Raw genomic sequence first — 23,408 nt, forward strand, 5'->3', positions numbered from 1 at the left:
TCGCTGTTGAAAAATATAAGGAAACTAGTCATTATTTTTAAAATAGATAAAAATAAGGGAAAGAATCAAGCATACATCGTTGCCTTTTTATACCACCTGTACCCTACAGTAACCTAATATTTGATGAGGGGAAATTGCTCTTCATTGATATTTCAGCTAATAAGCAAAGAAGGAATGATGGTATTAGAATACAGTAACGTTTTGCAAATCTTGATCAATTAATTAATTTAGATAATGAACTTCAATGGCTGCTAACTTCATAATAAGGAGAAATTCAGATATTATGTGCCTCCTGATGGAAGAACACAGCACCACCTTAGAAGTAAGTGTTGAAAAAATAATTGAATCTAATCAAGCCTTTAGCTCCAACAATAATTTACAGAAAATACAGCCTACATAGGAACTCATTAAATGGTATCATGGGGATCCAATCTACAAAATGACCTGGTTTTTTTTAAAAACAAACAATTTGCAATAAAAAAAAAAAAGGACAAATGGAGAGATTATAGATTCAAAGAGACTTACCTATGCCATGGAGCCGATTCCAACCCACAGCGACCCTATAGGACAGAATAGAACTGCCCCATAAGGTTCGCAAAGCTATTAATCTTTATAAAGCAGACTGCCACATCTTTCTCCCTCAGAGTAGCTGGTGGGTTTGAGCCACCGACCTTTCGGTTAGCCAAGAGTGCTTAAAGACTACACCACCAAGGCTCCTTAAAAGAGACTTAGGACACATATCCCACTGCTGTCAAGTCGATTCCGACTCATAGCGACCCTATAGGACAGAGTAGAACTGCCCGATAGTTTCCAAGGACACATATAAGCCAATCAAATGCGAGAACCTTATTTGGAGACTTATTTAAACAAGCAAATTTCTCTGTAGATCTAACTCACTATTTTAAATTATTATATTGCTGTTGTTGTTAGGTGCCATCGAGTCAGTTCCGAATCATAGCAACCCTATGTACCACAGAAGGAAACACCACCTGGTCCTGCACCATGCTCACAATCATTATGTTTGAGCCCATTGTGGCAGCCACTGTGTCAATCCATCCCATTGAGGGTCTTCCTCTTTTCTGCTAACCCTGTATTTTACCAAGTGTGATGTCCTTGTCCCGGAACCAATCCCTCCTGACAACATGTCCGAAGTATGTAAGATTCAGTCTCGTCATCCTTGCTTCTAAGGAGCATCCTGGTTGTACTTCTTCCAAGACAGATTTGTTCCTTCTCTTGGCAGTCCATGGTAATATTCAATATTCTTTGCCAACACCACAATTCAAAGGCATCGATTCTTCTTCAGTCTTCCTTATTCATTGTCCAGCCTTCGCAAGCATATGATGCGATTGAAAATACCATGGCTTGAGTCAGGCACACCTTAGTCTCAAGGTGACATCTTTGCTTTTCAACTACTATATAATTATCATATAGTAGGCTATTATATAGCTCTGCTGTAGTTAGTTGCTATCAAGTCAGCCCTGATTCATGGTAATGTATGTATACATAAGTTAGTTAGATCTATTTGTTTTGATATGGAAAAATCTACAGAAACTTTCATATAATGTGATTCTCTTGCTATAAATGAATTAAAAAGAATACACATATACACAGTATGTTGTTAGGTGCCATCAAGTCAGTTCCAACTCAGAGCTACCACATGGGCGAGAGCAGAACTGCCCATAGGATTTCCAAGGAGCAGCTGGTGGATTTGAGCTGTTGACTTTTGGTTAGCAGCTGAGCTCTTTACCACTAGCCACCAGGCTCCAATATGTGGTATAAAAAACCAAAAACCCAACCCGTTGCTGTGGAGTTGATTCCAACTCATAGCAACCCTATAGGACAGAGGAGAACTGCCTCATAGAGTTTCCAAGAAGCATCTGGTGGATTTGAACTGCTGACCCTTTGGTTACCAGCCATAGCACTTAACTATATGTCACCAGGGTTTCCAATATAGTATATGAATAATCATTTTTCCAGATGTTTAAATAAGAAAATTAACAATGATAAACTTTGGGGAGTAAGTCTTCTCCTGGGGTGAAGATAGTGTTGTGTTGGCAAATTGGTTCTCTGAGGGAAAAAAAAAAAAAAAAAAAAAACCCTGGTTTGTAGCACTTGCTGATTTCCATGGTGTAAATTCTCCTGCCAGGTCTAATTTCAGGCTACTGACACTTTAGCAATAAAAAAATTTTTTTTTTTTTTTTTTTTTTTTAGCAATAGGCTAGCAAAATTCCCAAATATCTAGCAATCCATTATTGTGAGCCAGTATGGGCTAGCTCCAACTCACCACTGGGTGAAAACATACACTCTATTTGACAATTTAACACACTAGCTCAATTTATTTAAACTCTATTTTTAATAAATTTTATGTAAAAATAGAAGAAAACAGCTAAACACCATCACTAAATTTTTCATTTCCAGTTCTTGGCTACACATAGCCTTGGAAATAAGCCCAGGCCCACATTCCATGGCCACAAAGGAAATCAGGCAGCAGATACAGAAAACAAAGGAAATGTGCCTTTCCTGTTCTCTTTCTTTCCAGGTTCTTATAAGAACTCATGTTTGTGAACAAAAATAAAAGAAGTATATATGCTACAGAGACTCCAGTGGGCACCTTCTTATTCTCTTTAGTTTATTAAGATGAAAGACACCAGAAGGCAGGACTGTAAACAGGAAGACAAATGAAGAATACTGGGGTATGTGGGCCAGGACATTACGATTTATTTGTCCATTTTTGTGACCCTGATTGTTTTTTAAAACTATCTCAGAGCCATTTTCCCTTAGAGTGGCTACTACTGCCAAACAATAAGTCAGGCAATTCTCAAATCTGCCCTAACCCTCCTACAGTTATTCATCAAAAGACTGACTTCCTCCTGATTACAGAAAGATGCTGTAGAAAAGCACATTTAATTAGAAATCAAAAGATCTGAATTATCATTCTAACACAGATACTGTTTTGCTGTAAAACTTGGATCACTTAACCCCTCTAGGCCTCAGTGTCCTTAATCTATAAAATAAGAACTTCGAGCTTTAAGGTTTCTGAGGCTCTCTTTGGTTTTAAAAATTCTACAATTTTACTATTTCTCATGACCAACCCCTCTTCTTAAATAAGTTCCTTCCTTTCAAGAACTCACACAGATCCTCTGAAGTGTTCTTGGGTCAGAAAGACAGAGTTGGAGAGACAGCCCCTCCATGTGGACAGCAATGTTAGGGCACCAGAGCCTAGGACAAGGGATATGGGAAGAGCAATCCCCAGGAGGCACCGCAAGGATGCTGCTCCATGAGAGCAACAGGGCCCAGGGCCACAGCTGGGTCTTGGTGAACACTTCACCATGCACCTCATATGTCAGTGCCCACCAGTCCAGGTCATTAGGACCGGAGGCCCCATCACCATGAACAGTGTTAACTACTCCTGGTGACAACACAAAATTCCATCACTTTGTATCTCCATTATCTCCCACCGAAGTTTGGTTCAAATTAAAATCCCCACAGAAAGAATCCTACTCCTGTTCTATAATCACCTTTGCCTTTATTTCCAGAAAACGTTCTTTCTACAAGAATATGCACAGAAATCAACAATATCTGAGCCCAGCTCTGAGCCGACATAGATATAAAATAAGAACACAGAATCTTCATGACTCTTGAAGGGATATATGCACACACACACCACATACACCTGTGCAGAAATGGTATACCTAAAGAGGATGATAGCAGAAGAGAACAAAGTCTAGTTTCCAGTGAGATCACAGGAAAAGGCCAATGAAAGCTTTTTCAACTATAGTTTAAAATTTCATAAGCATTAGTTGACTCTTTATGAAGTCTAAAAGCCATTCCCCCTGAGGTTTGAGGAAGTAACAAAACAGTGAAGGAAAGTAATTTTCTCTGAGAGAAAATTCCTAATAATCACAAAGATCTTCATGTCATTTTCAGAGTATAAAATGCCTGTAAGTACATTACCTAATCTGAGTTTCACAACAAGCTATGAGTTATGGGCGTCATGGGAATCAGGAGACCTGTGTGCAGACCTGGACTCCTCCACTCATTACCTTGTGACCATGAGCTACTATTCTCAAGACATGTGTTTACATTTAACAGATGAGTCCCTGAGCGGGGCAAATGGTTAAAGCCCTCAGCTGTGTACTGAAGGATTGGAGGTTCAAGTCCACCCAGAGGTGCCTCTGAAGATGGGCCCTTCTATCTCCTTTTGAAAAATCAGCCACTGAAAACCCTATAGAGCACAGTTCTACTCTGACACACATAGGGTTGAGTCAGTCTATTTCACAGCAATTGGTACTAACAGATGAAGGAACTGAAGCTCAGATGGACTAAATGACTTGTCCTATCAACAGGTGACACACAGCCTGGAACAGACTAGAAAGAACAAAGACCTGAAGCGGTAGCTTCTTTATTACAGCATCAGCATTAACATAAAAATGACGAAAAAATAATATCCAAAGGCTGAGGTGGGCAGGGCAGGCAAAAAAAAGGACTACAGAGACTAAGGAGACAGGAAATCCATCACTGAAAAATTAATGTGGGTTATTTATTAGAGAAATGACTAACTGCATAAATGCCAATCCAAATGGAAGCTATAAAGAGAAAAATGAGGGGGGTGACCATGACTCACATGTGTGACTCCCTCTAAGCCCCAAATCTGCGAGATAACCTCAAGGCTGCCAAAGAGTCAGAGCCAGACATCAAGCATCTCACAAACGGGGTCATTTAGACACATCCCTGGTTCTTTTGAGTACCTCAACTTGTTAAGAAGGGTTAAGGCCTAGAAGCATCCAGGCACCCAAGAGTTCTTTGTTTAAAATAATATCATTTCATTTTTATCCTAAATCTACTGCTTTCAAGTTTTAAGTCATGCCACCTATTCTGAGGGAACAGTAAGGGTGGTTTTTATGCCTAGGTGACCACTTATAGAGATTTCAATCACAGAGCTCTCAACCTTGCTTTTTGCAGCCTGAAGAGTGTTGAGAACCATTTACTTTAACTCTTGGTGTCCCATAGGACCCCTCCCCCTGCTCCATCATGCAAAACACCTTGAGGCATTTCCCAGAAGGATAAGGAGGAACCAGAAGAAGAATTTTACAATGGTATCCCCCAAGGACTTTGGGATGACAGTAGCTGGGATGGAAGATAAAATCGAGGGTGGGAATAAGCCCTGTAGGGGGCACCATTCACATCATATCCTTATATTGGGCAGCACTAGAGTGAGTCCATTTTTCTACTTCCCACTTTCCAGTTGCAATCTCCCTATCTTGAGCTTTGTTTCTCCTAGGGTTTTAGGGGGAAAGAGGCAAGGCAAGGAAAGGATATTAATGTGTAAATTTTTTTCAAATATACCCCTTTAGGAAGTGTGGTGGGTATGACTCAGTTTCACAGTAGAAACTGGTAAAGTTTGCCACTGAGGACTCTACCCCAATCTCTGTGATGCAGAAACAATCACTGTGACATGATTGGGTGCTGACTCTGGGAAGAAAGAATCATTGATTCCAACATCTCTGTGTACCTGCTAACTATAACTTGTGTTGTACCGGTTTAGGCTCTTTCCCTTACATTTATAGAATGTGCTTTATATACCTCAGAGAGTCAAATCCATTCTGCTTTGTACAACTGGATAAGTCGAAGAAAAATGCAGAGACTTACCTTGGCATTAAGAAAAAAAAAATCAAGGACAGCTATTCCGTTTATGTATCATCATGGTCAAATGATAATATGCAGAGTACACTTTGGCTAAGGGGAATAGCAAGCATATACACAGTCAATGTGAGCTCAGCAGAAGGGTGAGGGGTTGCTTCAGTAAGAATTGCCTTCAGCATAGTAACATAGACCCAAATGCAGTGGCTTAAGCAAAACTCAGGGTTCATTTTCACGCATAAAAAAAAAAAAGGCCCAGGGGTGGTGGTATGGCTCCACGAAGTCATTGACTCAGATCTCCTCTGATTCATGAACCAACCATTCTTATTAGATGGCTTGTGCCCTCAAAGTCACAAGATGACTGCCAAGATGTGGCAATAACGTCTGTTTTCAAACCTAGGGAGGAAAAAATGGAAAAGCTAAAGGCAAAACATTATGCCCCAGCATTCTATTCCCCTTTCAAAGAACCTTCCCAGAAGCCCCACCCAACAACTTCCGTTTAAATCCCACTGGCCAGAACTTAATCATATAACCAAATGAAAATTGCAAGGGAGGCTGGGAAATGTAGTCTCTTGGCTGCACACAACCTAACCTGAATAAAATCAAGGTTTCTTCTAAGAAAAACAGAAAAATAGATCTTGAGTGGGCAAAGAGCCAGTGCTGTCACAGTGTGATGTAATCTGTGGGAAGCAGGGTGATTTCAGCTGAGCTCTTTGTAAAGTGGACCTGAAATTTTTGAAATGATGAACAGTGTGTGCTGTTGGTGTGTGCTTAGTAGGATAGTGAGAAAAGTACTGAGTCAGGTGTGAGATTCATGATGGGATGAGTGGTGGTCCATGTGGTCTCAGTGGGATGGTGAGGGTTCAGAGAACTAGTTAGTGTCCACGTGGGATCAGTGAGGCCTGCAGAAATGAGCCTTCACTAATACCTTCATACCTACTGCTATGGATTGAATTGTGTCTCCCAAAAATATCTGTCAACTTGGCTGGTCCATGATTCCCACTATGGTGTGACTGTCCACCATTTTGTCATCCGTTGTGATTTTTCCTATGTGTTGTAAATCCTGCCTCTGCAATGTTAATGAGGCAGAATTCAATCTACAAGATTAGATAATGTCTTAAATCAATCTCTTTTGAGATATAAAAGAGAGACGTGAGCAGAGGGACATGGGGACCTCATACCACCAAGAAACAAGAGCCAGGAGAATAGCACATCCTTTGGACCAGGGGTCCCTGTGCTGAGAAGCTCCTCAGCCGGGGCAGATTGATGACAAGGACCTTCCTCCAGAGCTGACAGAGACAGAAAGCCTTCCTCAGGAACTGATATCCTGAATTAGGACTTCTAGCCTACTAAAAAAAAAAAAAAAATTCCTACTAGACTGTGAGAAAATAAACTTCTGTTTGTTGAAGCCATTCACTTGTGATATTCTGTCATAGCAGGACTAGATAACTAAGATACCTAGTGTCTTGGTTATCTAGTGCTGCTGTAACAGAAATACCACAAGTGGGTGGGTCTAAAAAATGAAAATTATTTTCTCACAGTTTAGGAGGCTAGAAGCCCAAATTCAGCGCACCAGCTCTAGGGGAAGGCTGTCTGTCCCTGTAGGCTCTGGGGGAAGATCTGAGTCTCTTTCAGTTTCTGTTCCTAGGCTCCTTGGTGATCTTCATGTGACATCTATCATCCCATTTGTGAGCCTTATCTCCGGGCCTCAGCTGCTCCTTACATCACTCAGAAGTGATTAGGTTTAGGACACACACTACACTGAAACGGCTTCATTGACATAACAAAAACCCTATTCCCAAAAGGGATTACATCCACAGGTATAGGGGTTAGGAGTATAACACATATTTTGGGAGATACAATGCAATCCCTGACACCTATTTCGCAGCTTTTTTCAAAGCATCAGTCCATAAGAACTACTCAACAGATAAGTGTAAGGTGGGAAATACCGTTGTCCTATATGGAGGCCATGCCTACCCCTCCACCTATACGAAAGGTTTGTGATCAGGTCTGCCTTCACTGGGACAGAAGTTACTTTTATAGGTACAGGTGGCTCCTCTTGTCTATTTGCTATTGTCCTTCCATGGCCACATTTCCTCAGGTTGACAGTCTTCATACATCACAGCCAGCAGGTTTATACACCTCGACCCAAAGCTGGAGCTGCTAACAAATTACCTTGACATGTTGATTGCTTGCCTTATCTCACCCTGGAGGCCTCCACAGTCCTCCTTCACATCGCCACAAGGACTTCCAATTACTGCATTGGTTTATCAGGGACAGCTTTCTTGGTGTTCCCATTCCACTCTCTACGACCTTGGTTGTCTGAATGATACATCCTTTGAGTTGTTGCTGCATACCTCTTAGACTTGCCCCTGCTTATCTCTGCCTCTGTCCCTATAGGGTCTGTTTTATTGTCACACAGACTTGGCTTGTGGCCTTTACTGCATCATCTAGCACTAACTGTCACTCAAGCAACTCTAGGAAACCTATAGGTGGCCTCTGTGAGACAGATTTCCAGAAACTGAATGCCAAACCCATTGCTTTATGAGACTTCTTGAGTTGCACAATGGGAGGAAATATTTACTTAGAATTTCAAAGGACAACAGAAATTCTCAATACAAACCGGGAATGTGCTCTGTCCTTTGCCCAGTCAATGCTATGTTGATGACGGGAAATAATAGCTTACGTGTCGTGTGACTGCCCAGCACTGTTCTAAATCCTTCCCGAAATATGCACCCCCAAGCCTACCAGACTCTGGAGTTCATAAAACAACTACAAGTGCAGTGTAAAATGGGATGTTATGGGAATCAACTACTTTAAAAGCCATGCCTAAATTGCTTGATTTGGGCTGGAAGTGTGGTTGACAATATGCTCTTAAGTCAACATGAGCTTCTGAGAGATGACACTGACTCATCGACTTATCTACCATAAAAACATAATCAGCTATAATTCCAGAAATAAACTCAATGTAAAATCCCAAAAATCATGTCCTGAAAGAAGTGATATTTGAGAACCTACCCTATTTTACTTTGCAAATGTATCAATATATTCCCCCCAAAAAATGGCAAGAAATTTATCTTAGCTCGTTTGCCCGAGAAGTTACTCATAGTTGTATACTCAATATAACTGCAAGACAAAGTGCCTCAACTTTTCTGGGATCAGATACTGAGTTTGGTTTTCCCAACCACAGCTCTTGATTTGGGTTAGTTATTTTAGATGTGGAAATTCTCCTTCCTTTTATAATATCCTTTTGAGATAAGTTAGGATTCCACACAGGCAACGTTACTACAAAAATCTAGGCTCTGTGGGGAAAGTGACTTTTGTTTACCTTTGGAATGATGAGGAAGCAGTAGAAAGTGTCACCCATGAACTCTGTATCAAATATCCTACATCACAGGGATATGTCTGGCCTTTTTTGGAAAGGTGGGCTGACCCCAATTTCAAGACACCGCAGAACTCAATATAAATTTGGAACATAACGTTACAATTCTAGAGGCATAGCTAACTTAACAACTGGGAAGAATAACAATTATTGCCCCTTGATTACAAAGTATTTCTTCCATCTTATTACATGTAAAATCAAACTGTAGGACCAGAAGACCATGAGAATTGTGCCATATGCTAAATGAGGATATGAGTGACCCCTCCCTCAACAGCCTTCTTGCTTACCTGGCTGCTCAATAAGATGGAACTCCCTGTGGGGCCAGGACTGGTACTGATGAGGCATCCCAGAGCCAGGGTGGGAAGCTAGACAGCAAAATAAAGCAAGTCTAAGAATTAAAGGTAGGAATTGGGAGTGGGAAAAGCCAATAGGGCTCAGAAGCCAAATGAGCAGTCAGGGATCAGACACATAACAAGAGTCAAAATTAAGCTTGGAGGTTAAAAACTGAGCCAGCATAGGACCATAGTCTCATGGGACAACTCAGTCTGTTGGCATAACATAGTTCATAGAGATAATGTTCTATGTTCTAGTTTGGTGAGTAGTGTGTAGGGTCTTAAAAGCTTGTGAGCAGCTAAGATACAACTATTGGTCTCTACTCATCTGGAGCAAAAAAGAATGAAGGAAAACACAGACTCAAAGAAGAAACTAGTCCACCAGACTAACAGCCCATCCAAACAACAACCTCTTCTAGTACCCAGCTACCACTACCAACAATTCTGACCAGGGACACAATAGAAGGTCTAACAAAATTCAAATTCCTAAAGAAGGACAGACCTACTGGACCAATAAAGACTAGAGGAACCCCCAAGACTACTGCCCTAAGATACCCTTTGAAACTGGCACTGAAGCCACTCCTGGAGGTCACCTTTCAACCAAATAATACATTGGCTTACAAAATAAACAATATCACCTGTGAGGAATGTGCTCCCTCAAGAAATCAACTATATGAAACCAAACAGTCAACATTTATCCGAAAGCAAAGATGAGAAGGCAAGGAGGGGAAGGGAAGCTAGATCAATGGAAATAGAACAAACCCAATGGAAATAATGAGAATGCTGACATACTGTGAAAGTCGTAACCAATGTCACGGAAGAGTTTGTATAAAAATTGTTAAATGGAAACCTAATTTACTGTGTAAACTTTCACCTAAAACACAATAAAATACTAAAAAAAAAAAAAGCCCACAGTCAGAAACCAGGTACCCACAGGCAGGCTCCAGATAACAACACAAGTCAAAGATCACAAATTATGTAAAAGTCAAGAGAGTAGATTAAGAGGCACCATCGCAATGGCCTTGACTCTGTAGCACATGCTGTTTCAGGGAAGAAGACTCTTACCTGAGTCCTGTGGGGCCAATCCATGCCTGGTTGTGCAGGCAGAAGAAGGGGATCCATGTCAAATGAGATAGAGACAAATGACAGAGGTATAGATAGAGGTACCGAAGGGCACGTCATAGCATCACTACAGTGTCTGACAAAGGTCAGGGTTTTCAGTCAGTACTTAGTACCTATGCTGCATGAGAATTTCAGGACGCATTGGCCGGGAACACCCATTAGGGGTCAGGGAAAAAATGGAAATTAAGAAATTTTGCTTTGACTCTTTTCCACCTCCTTGTCAGTACCACTTTCTCATCTTCTAGCATCCTTTCCCTGTTGGTTCCTAAGCACCAAGTAATTCCATGCTGCCTGCCTGTGGTCCAAATCCTTCCACTAAGGCATAGTACCCAGATCTATCTCTCCACTCCTCAAAGTCTTCCAAGTTAATATGTATATTAACTTGGAAATTATATATATATAACATAATTATAATATATATGTTTTTACAATTTGGCAGGCATATCACAGATGTTAAGAGAAAGCAAATGTATTAACTGAAGTGTGAATGACTAACACTTTTAGCTCTCCTGAAGGTATTTGAATTTGAAAAGAAAAGCCAATTAATACAAAAGACCCTCTAGAATTCTGCCCCTAGCATTCTAGATGAATAGGAATTAGAAATCCACTGTCCCTCTTCTAAGACTCCCTGGGTGGCACAAACAGTTAACCCAGAGGCACCTCAGAAGGCAGGCCTGGTGACTACTTCCCAAAGCTCACATCCTTGAAAACCTTTTGGAGCACAGTTCCACTCTGAAACACACAGGGTCACCATGAGTGGGAATCAACTCGATGGCAGCTGGTTTGGTTTTTGGTTTGGTGCCTCTTCTGAAAAGATTATTTAAGCATATGACTTGAATTATAGCTTTAAAAAAAAAAAATGCTGGTTTTCTTTTACATTAAAAAAAAAATTCATTAACCAAAACTTCTAAGGACTCCTTTTAAAGGCAATAATTAACTCAATTTTAATCAGATAGAATTCCAGGAATAAATACAGATTATTTGAATTCTAATGATTTTCAAAAATGGTATTTGACCTCATCAAAAATTCAAACATTTCTGTGTTTTCTAAGACAAGAGATAAATTATTCCAGAGACTGCACTGCACAGTGGAAAGAGCATGAACTCAGTATCATCCTGGCCACGTTCATCCTTACCCTGGTGTCTTAGGCTCAGTTCTCTAGAGAAGCAAAACCAGTGAAGAGTATATATATACCCACCCACCAACCCACTGCCATCGAGTTGATTCCGACTCATAGCTATATACACGTATGTATATATAAACCCAAAAAACCCTGTGCCATCAAGTCGATTCTGACTCATAGCAACCCTATAGGACAGAATAGAACTGCCCCATATGGTTCCCAAGGAATGCCTGGTGGATTCGAACTGCCAACCTTTTGGTTAGCAGCCATAGCTCTTAACCACTATACCACCAGGGTTTCCAATGTGTATGTATATATATATATATGTATATACACGTGTGTGTGTGTGTGTGTGTGTGTGTGTGTAGACAGAGAGATTTATCTTAAGTAAATGGTTCACTCTGCTGAAGCTGGCAAGTCCCAAAGTCCATGGGCCAGGCATCAGCTGGAGGCTTCTCCTGACTCACATGGCTGCAGCAGCTGACAAACCCAGAATCAGCAGGTCAGATTGCAGGCTGCTGGTCCACAGGGCTGCAGAGTTGGCGAATCCCAATGTCAGCGGGTCAGGCAACAGACTGCTGGTTCAGGTCCCAAGAACTGAAGGTCAGATGATAACAAGCCGGAAATAGGATGCAGGGCAAGGGAGTGAGCTTTGCCAGAACATCCATGTATATCTTGAATGCAGTCCACACCCCCGAGGACGTTTCCCTTTCAAATGATTGGCTGATCACATCAGGGAGGATGACTACATCATTACGTAATTGCCAAATAACAGCATTACATTACCACCAAACTATATCATTACTTAACTGCCAAACCACTGAGAATCTTGGCCCAGCCAAGTTGACACACAAACTTAACCATCACACCTGGTCTCAGTTTTCTCACAGATATAATAATATCTGCCTTGCAAAGTTCTCGTGAAGATTAAAAATAACTTATGCAAAGTATCTAGCACAGTGTCTGGCACACCACAGGTGTTCAATGAATAGCAATTGTTACTATTAGCTAATTTACCTAAGGAAGGCCAATCCTCTTTAATTGTAAACTCACTTCTGTCTAGGCAAAAGGAGAGAGTGTATAGCAGGAAGAATATCCTGGTGTAGTGGTAGAAATCCTGGAATAAGATCCAGAAGACTGGGGAACAATCCAGCTTTATCACCCATCGGCTGTATCATTCCGTGCAAGACACTTCATCTGAAAAATGAGGGAACCAAACTACATAACAACTGTGCTGACTTCCAGATCAGAGGGTATCTGCCACTAGCTGATTGCCTTCCCAGGCAGAGAGAAGGCTGGTCAATGGTTGACACTGTCTGGGGACATCTTCCTAGATGGCCGTATGTTTGCCAAACATACCTCTGCATTCGCCATTCCACCTACAGTTCCCAACCCTGCTTCTCGTCTTTGGACTTTGCACAAGGACGCAAATGGCCTTAGACTCATTCATAACTTCAATACACAGTCACCTTGTGATCTAGGATAATCTGCTTGAATTTCCTGCACCTCAGTTTTCTCCTAAAAGTAGAAGAGTAACGTTCACCTCATTGAGTTTTTATGATGATGAGATGAGATACTATATATGAAAATGATCTATAGACAGTACAGCACCGTGTAAAGTTAGTATAGCAACTATGATTACCAGCGATTTGCACCACTGAAATCACTCTATGTACCCCAAGAAGTTTATTTCTGAGTCAGGACACTATGCACCTGGGCTCTTGCATCTTGTGGGTTTTGTGTGCCCAGAAGAATCAGACAGAATAGCGTTGAATTTTGCGGAAATCAGATATTGACTTCGGTTTTCCTAACTGACAAAGGAGGTTTGTTTAAACTTTCACTTATAGGCAAGTGGCAGGAACTTGTCTTAATGGCCCGGAAAAGTTTTTACCCCATTAGCAATTTCCTACCCACGTGATGACGGTTTTCCTATTTCAAGAGGCAACTGCAGAATTTCAGCAGAGCCACCTATTACCGATGGCGACAAATCAATCCATCGCTGGAAAGAACTGAATGAAGATCTGTCCCTGCAGAACCCCACCCTTAAGCTTTGCTGGACTTAATGTTCCATGGAACACCTATGGCCACAGGGAAGCCATAAAAAATGTAAGGCAGGCTAAGAAGAAGCTAAGCATGCTGTTAGGTTCCTTGAAATCGTTCTGGAATGACCCCTGCTTGCAGTGCCATGCAATGCGTGGAATCTCTTCCAGCATTTTCTCCTCCACACCCAAATCTAAAAGTTACTTGTTGATAAAAGATTTTCAGCACTTACCTTAGAATAGAGTCCCAAGTGCTGGATTTTCTGTGCAGTCAAATATGCAGATGCTCTAATTAGCATTTTTCCCTCTCCCTGAGTCCACCCCATCCACATGTGCAGGTCACCTGTCCTTGGGCAAGGCTGTTCCCATCAACAGGAGTTAGCAATCACTCACATGATGTAATTGAAGACATATCGCAATTCCCGCTGCCCAGAATATCTTCCCCACCAAATGCCACAGCATCTAACATTCCTGGTGTTCAACTCACTGCTAATGGTCTTCTCCTTCCTGAAAATGGCTGGATGAATAGATGGTAAGACACGCTGCACCTGGGCTGAGACTTTGCTACTCACTAGCTCTGCATCCTTCAGTAGGCACTTCACTTCCAAGGCTTTGTTTATTTTCTTCCCATAAAACAAGGTCATTTATAGAGTTATAAAATTCCACAGCTTTCCCAGGCATCACCGCAAATCCTCTAGATGATCTTACAGCTCAGGCGGGTTCAGCAATGCCCGACAATTCTTGCATTCATTCTCTGAAGTGATTTAACAACGCATAAGGTTCCTAGGTGGCATAAATGGTTTGCACCAGCTGCTATCCAAAAGGTTGGTAGATTGAACCCACCCAGCAGTGCCACAGAAGAAACGCCTGGCAATCTGCTTCCATTAAGATTACAGCCAAGAAAACCCTATGGAGCACTTCTACTCTGTAACACATGGGGTCGCTATGAGTTGGAATCGACTCAATGGAAATTGACAACAACAAAAATGCATATACTGCAATATGTTCTTACAAAGAAATACATAAAAGGAATAATAAGATGAGGCCAGAGGAAAAGTCATTACACCGAAATAAATCTCGAAAGCCCTATTTAATGACAAAGGTGGGGCACAAATTCAGCTTTGAGCTTCCTAGCAACCTATACAAAGAGGCATTAAAATAAAAACATATTGGTTGATCAAGAAAAGTACAGGTCTTCCTGATATTAAGCTCCGAGAGAAATTGATGTAGTAGACTTGGTCCTCAAAACAACCCAACAATAGCTATACTGAGGAGTTTCAAAGAGCTATTTCCTACAGCATCCTTTAATGCAACAGTGCTCCTGTTACCTATTGCTGCATGTTGTTGTTATTGTTGAGTGCCATCCGGTTGGTTCTGACTCATAGCAACCCTACGCACAACAGAATGAAACACTGCCAGGTTGTGATGGTTGAGATTGTGTGTCAGCTTGGCTGGGCCATGATTCTCAGTGTTTATATGTGATCACTCCCATGATGGGATCTGCTGAGCACCCAATCAGTTGAAAGGAAGTTTCCTTGGGAGTGTGGCCTGCATCTGAATATAAGCAGACGTTCTGGCTTTTTGCTTGCTCTGGATCCTGCACTGCTTCCTGTTAGTCTGATCTCCAGTTCTTGGGACTTCAGTTATCAGCTTATCTGCCAATCTTGGGATTCGTGGATATTCACAGCCTGTGAGCAAGAGCCCTGCTTTCCAACCTGCTGATCTTGGGCTCGCCAGCCCCAGCGGCTACATGAATCGGGAAAAGCCTCTATCCTTCCTAATCCAGGGACTTGGGATATTCTAGTCTCTACAGTCGTGTGAGCCGTTTCTTTGATATATATATATATATATATATATGTTTTACTGATTTTGCTTCTCTAGCAAACCCAGCCTGAGACATTGGTCCTGCACCATCCCCACAATTTTTGCTGTACTTGAGCCCATTGTTGCAGCCACTATGTCAATCCATCTCGTTGAAGGTCTTCCTGTTTTTTTGCTCCTCCAGGGACTGGTCCCTACTGGTAACACGTCCAAAGTATGTAAGAAGTCTCACCATTCTTACCTCTAAGGAGCATTCTGGCTGTACTTCTTCCAAGACAGGCTTGTTCACTCTTCTGGCAGTCCATGATATATTCAATATTCTTTGCCAACACCATAATTCAGAGGCATCAATTATTTTTCACTCATTCATTGTTCAGCTTTCACATGCATATGAGACAACTGAAAATATCATGGTTTTGGTCAGGCACACATTAGTCCCCAAAGTGACATCTTTGCTTTTCAACACTTAGAAGAGGTCTCTTTTGCAGCAGATTTTCCTAATGCAAGACATCTATTGATTTCTTGACTGCTGCTTCCACGGGCATTGATTGTGAATCCAAGTAAAAAAAAAAAAAAATCCTTGACAACTTCAATATTTTCTATGATGCAGCTTATTGGTCCACCTGTGAGGATTTTTGTTTTATGTTGAGATGTGATCCATATTGAAGGCTGTAGTCTTTGATCTTCATCAATAAGTGCTTCAAGTTCTCTTCATTTTCAGTAAGCAAGCTTATGCCCTCTGCATATCGCTGGTTATTAATGAGTTTTCTCCAGTCCATGCTGCACTACTCTTCATATAGTCCAGCTTCTTGGATTATTTCTTCAACACACAGATTGAGTAAGTATGGTGAAAGGACACAACCCTGACGCATACCTTTCCTGACTTTAAACCATGCAGTATCCCCTTGTTTTATTCCACTAACGGCCTCTTGGTCTATGTACAGGTCCCATATGAGCACAATTAAGTGTTCCAGAATTCCCATTCTTCTCAATGTTATCCATAATTTGTTATGACCCACATAGTCCAACGCCTTTGCATAGTTAATAAAACACAGGTAAACATCTTTCTGGTATTCTCTGCTTTCAGCCAAAACTCACCTGACATCAACAGTGGTATCCCTTGTTCCACCTCCTCTTCTGAATCCAGCTTGAATTTCTGGCAGTTCCCTGTCAAGGTACTGCTGCAACCATTTTTGACTTATCTTCAGCAAAATTGTGCTTGTGTGTGATATTAATGATATTGTTCGATAATTTCCACATTCTGTTGGATCACCTTTCTTTGGAGTGGGCATTAATATGAATCTGTTCCAGTAGGTTGGCCAGGTAGCTGTCTTCCAAGTTTGTTGGCATAGATGAGCACTGCATCTGTTTGTTGAAACATTTCAATTGGTATTCTGTCAATTCCTGGGGGCTTGTTTTTCGTCAATGCCTTCAGTGCAGCTTGGACTTCTTCCTTTAATACCATCAGTTTTCGATCATATGCTACTTCCTGAAATGGTTGGACATCGACCAATTCTTTTTTTATACAGTGGCTCTGCGTGTTCCTATTCCTGTTGCTACAACAAAACAAAACAAAAACCCTGTTGCTGTCTAGTCTACTCTGACTCATAGCGACCCTAGAGGACTGAGTAGAACTGCTCCATAAAGTTTCCAAGGAGCGGCTGATGATTCGAACTGTCAACTTTCTGGTTAGCAGCCAAGCTTTTAACCACTGTGCCACCAGAACTCCACTGCTGCATAGCAACCCCAAAATAGTGGCTTGAAATAATAACAATCATTTATTATTATCTCCCTGGGGGTTGCCTGGCTCCTTTATGGTCTCTTACAGAATTGCAGTCAGATGGTGGCTGTGCCTGGAGTCATCTGAAGCCTAGGCTGGGGGCTAGGACAGCTGGTCCTCTTTAGCTCTCTTATCTCTAGATGGACTCTCCATGTGACTCCAGCATGGTAGCTTTAGGGCAGCTGGAATTCTTATGAGAGGGAGATAATCAGTCAGGCTTTATCACCTTTTATGAGCTAACCTCAGAGGTCACACAGCATCCCTTCTGCCACATTCTATTTGTTAGAAGCAAGTCACTAACACTGGCCTATATTAAAAAGAGAAAAAGAAAAAAACAATCATCGCCATTAAGTTGATTCCAACTCATAACGACTCCATGTGTTACAGATTAGAACTCAGCTCCATTGGGTTTTCTTGGCTGCAACCTTTACAGAAGCAGATCACCAGGCCTTTCTTCCAAGGTGCTGCTGGGTGGATCTGAACTGCGAACCTTTTGGTTAGTAGTTGAGCACAAACTTCTCACACCACCCAGGGACCTAAGAGAAGGGGAATTAGTCTTCATCTTTTGATGGTGGAGTATCTAAAAACATGTGAACATATTTTAAAGCCACCCAAAATGACATGATAGAAATTTGCAATTCAATAAATGCAATTCTTTTGAAAGCCAGAAATGGATAATCTGACTTGATCCAGGAATAAAATCCACACATATGGCCAGTGATAGTTACACTGGGCAGCTCAAATAGAGAACATTTTCATCATTGCAGAAAGTTCTATTGGACAGCACTGCCCTAGAATAATGAAGGAACTGCATATCCCTGGGCTGTCAATCAGAATTGCTAGCCCTTCTAATTAACTTTTGGTAAGTTGTTGGGGAACAGAAAGTTAGCATTTCACAAGAGCATGAACTGCGTGAAATTTGTGTTGCTAATAAAAGCATGGTCCATACACCTTAAAAATCAACCAAGTAAAAGCTAGGGGCACTTCCTTTAAAGAAAATGAAAGCTCCTAACCAAGACCCAAATAGCTGGCCATCCTGCCTCCATGTGGCGGTTTCAGTGGAGAACCTGCCAGCAAGGCCTTCGTGTTTTCCTCAAGACCAAAAAAACCAGGTGCTATAGAGTCAGTTCTAGCTCATGGTGACCCTCATGTATCAGAGCAGAACTGTGCTCCATAGGATTTTCAACGGCTGACTTTTCAGGAATAGATTGCAAGGCCTTTCCTCTGAGATGCCTCTGGGAGGACTTGAACCTCCAACATTTCGGTTATTAGCCAAGCATGTAAACTGTTAGCACTACCCAGGAACTCCTTTCCTCAGGACGGTTTCCCCAAACCAGTTGGGGGATAAAAGAAAAAAATCTAAGCTACAAAGTTAATTCCTTCACTCTTTCATTCAACCAACATTTTTGGAGCAGGCATGGATGCTATGATTTTTACCTGAAAATTTTTTTCAAAACAGGTTTACCAATCTCCCAGGCCTCAGAACTAAACAAATGTCAATAATGCACCCAAGAAACACCTAGTTTTAAGTAGCATGACTTTCTAATGAAACCACCAGAGAAAACTGGCTGTAAAATGTGCCCTTAAGTGGTGCAGTGGTTAAATGCTCAGCTGCTAACCGAAAGTTCAGCAGTTCAAAACCACCAGCTCCATGGAAGAAAGATGTGGCAGTCTGCTTCCACGAAGTTCACAGCCTTGAAAACCCAAGGGAGAGTTCTACTCCGTCCTGGAGGGTTGCTGTGAGTTGGGGTCAACTCGACGGCACTGGGTTTGGTTTTCTGGTTTTAAGTAGCTGAAAGAGTTGGCCTGCCACACATAATCATTATTAAATCGCAAAAGCTAACTGCCAAAAATGGTGCTTTGGGATTTAGAAAAACTGAATCCAAGCTACAGTATTTTCCAGTAATATAGAGAGGTCATTGCTGGTTAGTGACAATAAAATTATATCATCAGCATAGAGAGTACTTATTTTTATACTTTTCATAACAGGCATACATGAAGCTACAGCATGCACAAATTGCTTCAAATTATTATGAGACAAATTAAAAAGAAGGGTTTGTGGAGGCACGGGCAAAACACAGTCCCATTTTTTAGACTGAAATTATTATCTGACCTCTTTGTAAACCATCCCCATGAAGTTCCGCTGTGGTTTCAAGCTCAGTTCCACATCAGCGTTAGTTAGCAGATCCTGCATCCCAGCTGTTCTGGTTAGCCCTCCAAGTCCGTCTCCACACTTCCCCATCCCGCTCTTTGCCCCAGGAGGCTGACCGGCATGCGCTGCACCAACAGGTTCCCTTGCCTTCTGGCTTCTGGGTGAGTTCAGCCAGTGGAAGGAGCCAGCAGGAGATTAGAGAATGGGATGAAAGAAAGGTCAGGGTATCTATCCCCCCAGCTCTCTCCCTGGCAGGCCATCATGGTTTTGCTGCATTCCTTTACCAAAGGCTACGGCTGACATCAGGCAGACTTCTTCATACTGCTACACTCTCAGGTTCCAGTAACCCCTCACTTCTTTTGATCAGTCAGGCCGGTGAGTTGCCACGGCTTCCCGCTACCACTAGCCCAGGGTACTGCACTGTCCTTTGTAGGTTTTCCTCAACCCTGCCTTCACCTTTGTATATATAATTCCTTTATTAATTTTTCTTCAGTTACTCAGTTTGTATGGACTCTTTCCTGATAAGCCCTGGCTGGTACGCCAGACCTTTACTACTTTTTATACACAAAGACAAAGGCAAGATCAATAAAATTTGTAAGCCATCTTAATGTTATTCCTGATGAATTTCTCCAACACAAAATAAAAAGTGTAACATGGTTAATAATGGAATATTGTACCTAAATCCAACCTGTTCCTCACAGAAATTATTAGTCTATAGAAAAATCCAGAACTATATTATAAAAGACAAAACCAACACACCATTTAAATAAAAAGTCCACCAAAATAGTGGCTCTATGATTTGATAGAGCAAATTTGTCCTTTAAAAGAAGTAGGGGGAGATAAAGTTAATAAGGATAAGCAAATTAGCAAGAATAAGGGCCCCCATTCAGAGAGCAGAACTTAAGCAATTTTGGTGGTAAGAAGTCTTCAGAAGGTGCTTTGTAATGAACGTGAGGAAGTAATACCAGGGCCCCATCAGTGAAGACACTTGTTATCCAAAAGGCTGGTGCAGTTGTTCTTGAGTTAAAGGCCCTGCATCTGCTCTACCCTACACCACAGCTGTGCACTGAATGAATGGGACAGTCAATAGAAACTTCCATTCAAAAAGAAGAGGAACAGGGAGTCACATAGCTGTCACTGGTCCATAGCTATTCTGAAATCCAACGAGGCATATGTACAGGTCCTCATACTCTGGATACAGGGAATGAGTCTTGATTAGGGCTGATTCTACTTCTTGGAAGTGGTTCTCTAAAGCATTAGAGAGTCTAGTAAACACCACTTTAAATTTTTCTTAACCAAGTCTTATTTTGTTGTTGTTGTTAAGTGCTGTCAAGTCAGTTCCAACTCACAGCAACCTTATGTACAACAGAATGAAACACTGCCCAGTCCTGTGCCATCCTCACAATTGTTGCTATGTTTGAGCTCATTGTTGCAGCCACTGTATCAATCCACCTTGTCAAGGGTCTTCCTTTTTTTTCACTGACGCACCACCTTACCAAGCACGATGTCCTTCTCCAGGGACTGGACCCCCCTTGATAACATGTCCAGAGTATATGAGACAAAGTCTCGCCAACCTCACTTCCAAGAGGCACTCTGGCTGTACTTCTTCCAAGACAGACTTGTTGGTTATTCTAGCAGGAAAATCGAAGAAGAATTGATGCCTTTGAATTATGGTGTTGGTGAAGAATATCAAATATACCATGCACTGCTAGAATAACAAAGTTTTATAGCCACACTAATAATTTAATTTTTACTGTAAGGCCATTTCTTGCTTTGAGAATCTTTTGCTAGTTAGAGAGACTGGAAATGTGAAAGAGTTTTATTTCTCAACCCAGCACATCCTGCCTCCTCATATCTGCTTTAAATTGTTTGTAAACTGAGCGGGTTCCTTCTTTGGCTTATCTCTCTGCCCCATATCTTATCATATATAACTTGAAAAATGCTAACTGATACCTTCAACATTCCACATGGAAATCTCTTTAAACCAGATCCACAAGTTCTTTAGGTATATTTTCTATCTTCAAAGTTACTGTAGGTGATAGTGTTGCCAGTTGTCCCACTACAATATAATACTGGTTGCCCTTTATCCAGCCTACAGTAGCAGCTTCCACTCAGTTCTTCCAGTTTCCACTAACATTCTACCTGTTACCCTTACAGCCTCTGCCAGCCACTCAGAGTCAAAGCCAATGCCAAAGAGTTTAGGGTTTTGTTATGACAATACACCACTTCCAGGTATCAATTTTTATATCAGTTTTCCATGTTTTTACAACAAACCACCCCAAAACTTACTGGCTTGACAGCAATTTATTATTTCTCAAGATTCTGTGAGTTGGCTGGGTCATTCTTCTGTGGGTCATACCTGGGATCGCTCATGCAGCTGCATTCATCTGGAGGCTATTTGGTGACCGGACTCAACTGGTCTCTCCTACCACATGGTCTTTAATTCTGGACTTCTTCATAGCATGGTGGTCTCAGGGTTCCAGAAGGACAAGCCCCAATGTATTAATCAAACTTCTGCATATTTCACACTTGTTGATGTCCCATTGGCCAAAGCAAGTCACATGACTGAACCCAGTATCAATGTGGTAGAGAAATATATAAGGGCTTATATACTGGGAGATGAGATTCACTGGGGTCATTTCTGTAACAATCTACCACAGCAATAAAATGTAATCTTCATGCTCTTCTCTGTATCCCCACTCAGTTGTGTAGCCCATCTTGCCCATCTAGGTATATCTGGTATATATTTGTTTAATTGAATTGAAGAAGCACAGAGTTATGGAAACACAAGCACCAGAAAGGCTAAGCATTGACGATCCAAGACTATAAAATAAAGCTAACCATTAAAAATCATTTTTCCTCACTATCTTTCCATGCTCTTGTGAATCAAAAGTATTCCCTGGCTGAGGGTCTTCAGGGTACAATGAATTTCATATAAATGACTCTGACTCATCAACTTTGTTACGGTCATAAGCAATTCTAGAAATAAATTCTATATGAATCTGAAATTTTCCTCATCTTAAATAACTGTTTGAACATCTGAATAATCATACAATGTAGATTACTCAGTATTTGCACAAGAGAAAAAGGACTGAATAGAATTGCTGGCTTTTCAAACCCAGTATTTGGATTTTACTAAGATCAGACATTGGACTTGATTTGTCTTTCCCATCTGAGAATATAGGTATATTTAGTTTTCCACTAAAATAAAGAGAATCAGGAATGTTTTTTAATGTCCCAAAGGCTCTCTCCCCATCAGTCACTTTCTCCAGAAGAGGTTGGAGTTTTTCATCAACGGTGGTAGGGATGAACACACTTTGAAACTGACTTTTGATTAACAATGTCTTGCCTTTAAAGGTTGATAAGCCATAAAACTTTGTGCTAAAAGACACATTCTTTCCTTGCTACCAACAGTGATTCTAAGAATCCAGGCATGTTTGCACTATTTTTCCCCTTGAAGCAGAATATCTCATCAAAGTGTGAAAAGGGGATTCACTAAGAACACAATTTGCATGTGGCAGTTTTCCATGCTGCTGTTTTGTTTGTTTGCTGCTTGTTACATGATTAACCCTCAGCCTGAGTGTCCAGTCCTAGCACTGCAAAAGATGTTCCTCAACATGAGGGAGAACAACTCCCTGTACCAATCTAGGGGACAAATGTGCACCAAGTGGAACAAAGAGGAGTTCTTCAACCCATATTCTGGGACCAGACTCATGCCCCCAGGGGCAGATTTTTTTTTTTTATCAGTTTTCCATGTCTGTGCAACAAACCACCCCAAAAATTATTGGCTTAACAATTATTATCTCTCAATATTCTGTGAGTTGGCTGGGTCATTCTTCTGTGGGTCATATCTGGGACCACTCATGTAGCTGCATTCAGCTGGGGGTCACTTGGTAAGTACAGGCTTACAGTAAACAAGGTACCCACAGGCTTGTTTGTGTTTACTTATCTGTAGTGTACAATTTCACATGGGTTTCACCACATCTTTGATGTGAAATTGTGCACTACAGATTAGT

The 23,408-nt window shown here is 41.3% G+C and overlaps 1 long non-coding RNA gene across 1 annotated transcript in view; it reads right to left on the reverse strand.

The window, feature by feature from the left end:
• Positions 1-1,978: 1,978 nt before the first annotated feature.
• The window catches only part of LOC126073827 (uncharacterized), a 32,034-nt gene continuing 10,604 nt past the window's right edge, over positions 1,979-23,408 (reverse strand). Inside the window, exons 2-4 of the long non-coding RNA XR_007516856.1 lie at positions 9,310-9,387; positions 5,650-6,036; positions 1,979-2,067 (exon numbers count right to left, since the gene is read on the reverse strand). This is a non-coding gene — a long non-coding RNA (uncharacterized LOC126073827). The remainder of the gene's footprint in view (positions 2,068-5,649; positions 6,037-9,309; positions 9,388-23,408) is intronic.

Source organism: Elephas maximus, chromosome 3 (genome assembly GCF_024166365.1).
Source record: "Elephas maximus indicus isolate mEleMax1 chromosome 3, mEleMax1 primary haplotype, whole genome shotgun sequence".
Taxonomy (NCBI): Eukaryota; Metazoa; Chordata; class Mammalia; order Proboscidea; family Elephantidae; genus Elephas; species Elephas maximus.